General features: G+C 34.4%; 1 long non-coding RNA gene across 1 annotated transcript; it reads right to left on the bottom strand.

Annotated features, from left to right (window-relative positions):
- Positions 1–363: 363 nt before the first annotated feature.
- Positions 364–3,091, bottom strand: LOC129900530 (uncharacterized). Its single transcript, XR_008769640.1, has 3 exons — positions 2,483–3,091; positions 1,577–1,618; positions 364–740 (listed from the first exon to the last, which is right to left on the bottom strand). It is a non-coding gene; the product is annotated as an uncharacterized LOC129900530 (long non-coding RNA).
- Positions 3,092–3,300: the final 209 nt, after the last annotated feature.

Genomic DNA, 3,300 nt, shown 5'->3' with positions numbered 1-3,300 from the left:
TTATTCTTTCTAAACTAATTTCTATCTCAGTTTTATCATGTCAAATTTATCAAAATTTGAGTTTGTGGCACTTGACATTTCTAGAAAAAAAAATTATCATGGATCCTTGATGCTGAAATTCACCTTGACGCTAAAGGTCTTAGTGATACTATTAAACAAGATAATAAAGCATCAAGCCAAGATAAAGCAAAGGCCATGATTTTTCTCCGTCATCATATTCATCAAAGGATTAAAAACTGAATATTTAACTATGAAAGTGTCACGACCTAGCCCCGTAGGCCGTGACTAGTGTCCGAATTGGACACTCGTATACACACATATTATCTATTATCAATCGACAATTAAACACGATATAGAATTTATATGGGTAGCACGTTATCTCAAACGGTCACTTATATATATACCAAAATCAGCTATTTCTTGGGGAGTCTTAATTGTCAAAAATAAGATAACATAATATGTAAGCCGACAAGGCTTCCATTCTGAATGTAAACGTCCAAAAACATAAGTCATACTAGTACACCGGACAACATCTATATACAACCCACTCATATGTCTACAGACCTCTAAGAGAATTAACAATAGCATATGACGGGACAGGGCCCCATCGTACCCCTAAATACACAAATATATACATTATAAGGATTAGTACCCAAAGTTTGGGCTCCGAGACAATGGAGCACTTCAAACTCGTTGAGTAGAATCCTAAGTTGGCGGCTCTCCAAAATGAGTATTTGTACCTGCAGGCATGAAATGCAGCCCCCCGAACAAAAGGGGGTCAGTACGAACTATGTACTGAGTATATAAAGCATAAAATACCGTAAAGGAGATCACATCTGAAATAAAGATTCAGGAGTTAAGTATCATAATCAATAAATCACTGTACCTGTGTCTTATAAAATGAAGACATGCATATCATCATATATCGTACCTAGCCCGTTATGGGACTCGGTGTCACAATTATATCAATATATCGTCATATGTATATATATACCATACCCGGCCCTCTAGCAAGGGACTCGGTGAATAGAGTAGTGTACACTGATACCGTACCCGGCCCATTATGGGACTCGGTGCCATAATCATATCGTCATATCATCATAATATCATATTATCATATCACGTACCCGGCCCTCTAGTAAGGGACTCGGTGAATAATGTAGTGGAATCCATACATGATAACATACCCGGCCTATCGTAGGACTCGGTGAATAATACCATAACAATATGCACGAATAAGGTATCATTAGCAACCTTGCGAAATTTGATCATTATCGGAGACTTAATAGAATAAGCAAAATAGTCCATCATTTGAAAACCAAGACAATAGTCATTATGAATCACATCAATTATGGATTATACTAAAATATGAATTATACCACAACATGAGTTATACCAACTAGGATGGCTGGAATCATACACATGAGTCAAGACATAACAATATAAATTTTGAAAATCAAGAACGGTAGCCATCCGAGTATATCTACGAATACGAGTTTCTTTGGAATTTAAGCATACGTCATTCGTTCGTTTCATATGGATCATGCCAAAAGAAGAAGATGTTAACTTTACATACCTTTAGCGTTTATACGTATATGTTGTCCAATATTGTCTCAACCTATATTAAAACGTTAAGCACTATGATTAAGCTATGGACAAAAATAAAACGTAGTCTATCGTTAGTAGGTTATTTCTAAAAAAAATTGGACAGCACCTCCCCTATACCGCTCACTTTTCCCACTTTCAAACCAGCCATATAATCATCAACCAACATCAACAATCCAAAATATTGACACAAAATAAGATTTATTATTCATGTTACCAAAGCAGTAAATTCGGAAAGTCAAGTACCTCACGTTGTATCTAAATTTTGAAAATGAAAACGGCAAAACTGGACTTTATAACCTTCATGAAACATTTAGATCTATGTCTTAAGTTTCCAATGCAAAAGAAATCAACTCAAAATTCATTTTCTACAAAGAGATATCATCAAAATACGAACAGCTATACATGAAGGAATTTTCAATCCAGAATCTGGACAGAATTTGTCTTAAGATTCATGCTCAGTTTTCGACATCATAACAGCAGATATAGACTAAGACATAAACATAAGAGTTGTAGGTACGTGTATTAGCTTTCCAAAACATGTTTAATATCTAAATTCGAAGGTCTACACAATGAGATATTCCAGAATTACTACCAGCTACTCAATTCCAAAAACGGGTTTGAACATTCAAAATCTTCATACACCTTTTTCCTCCAAATTCAAGAACAACAACTCATCAACAACATCAAAACAATATCAACCATTATTATACATCATCACTAACCTAATTTCATCCATTTAATCTACCTAAAACAACCCTTTAACCCATAAATCTCAACAAATCACCAAACTAGTTTATAACACTATTTTCTCCGTTCTAATCCGTTAAAACTCTAACTAAACTTGTTAACAATGAAAAGGAGACTTTAATATTACCTTGAATTTGCAGCACCACATAAAATCTTCTCCTTATTGGTTGATTTCTAGCTCAAATTGAAGCCAACACGACGTACAACAATTTTCTCTTCATGAGCTTCGGATTTCGGGACTTAATTTTGGTCGGATTTGGGATTTTTCTCAAGAACTCCCTTTCTCTCTCTCTTTGGAAATTTCCAGAATTATGTTGATCTTTGTATGAAGGAATAGTTACAAAAAATCAGATTTAATTTTGTGGGTATTGGGCCTGACCCGAATTAGAATTGGGTTGGGCCGAATTCACTATTTAGTTTGGCCTGTCAGATTTAAAACGTCTATATCTTATTACTCCGATATCACATTTCGTCCCACGACCTATGGTTGGAAAGATATTTCAATTATCTACAACTTTCATGTTGAGAGTTTTCCCAAATTCTCAAATTATAAAGAGGTTATGGCCTCCCGAAGTCAGCTTACCCGAAACGTAACTTTAAGAAAAACATATTTGATGGCTTCTATTTTGATTCGGCTTAAGGGTCCTTCTTGAGATGTATTTTACTACACATAATTTATTCATATAACTTGGCATCTACAACAAATCATGTCCTTTTAAAAATTCAAAATTAAAAGCCCTTGAATTTATAATCGTTAGCTTACGAATAATCCAAAATGCAAAAATACGAAATGTAACATTCTTCCCCCCTTTAGAACATTCGTCCTCGAATGTTAAACCCGCCTCATAAAGTCTTATAAGAAATTTGGGGGAATAGTCTTTTTTTTTTTTTTTTTTGCAACAACAAATAGTTTCATATGTCAATCAATATAATTAATCGAGAGGT

The sequence above is a fragment of the Solanum dulcamara genome, chromosome 8 (assembly GCF_947179165.1).
Source record: "Solanum dulcamara chromosome 8, daSolDulc1.2, whole genome shotgun sequence".
Classification (NCBI taxonomy): domain Eukaryota; kingdom Viridiplantae; phylum Streptophyta; class Magnoliopsida; order Solanales; family Solanaceae; genus Solanum; species Solanum dulcamara.
This window is presented reverse-complemented; position numbering and strand designations above follow the sequence as displayed.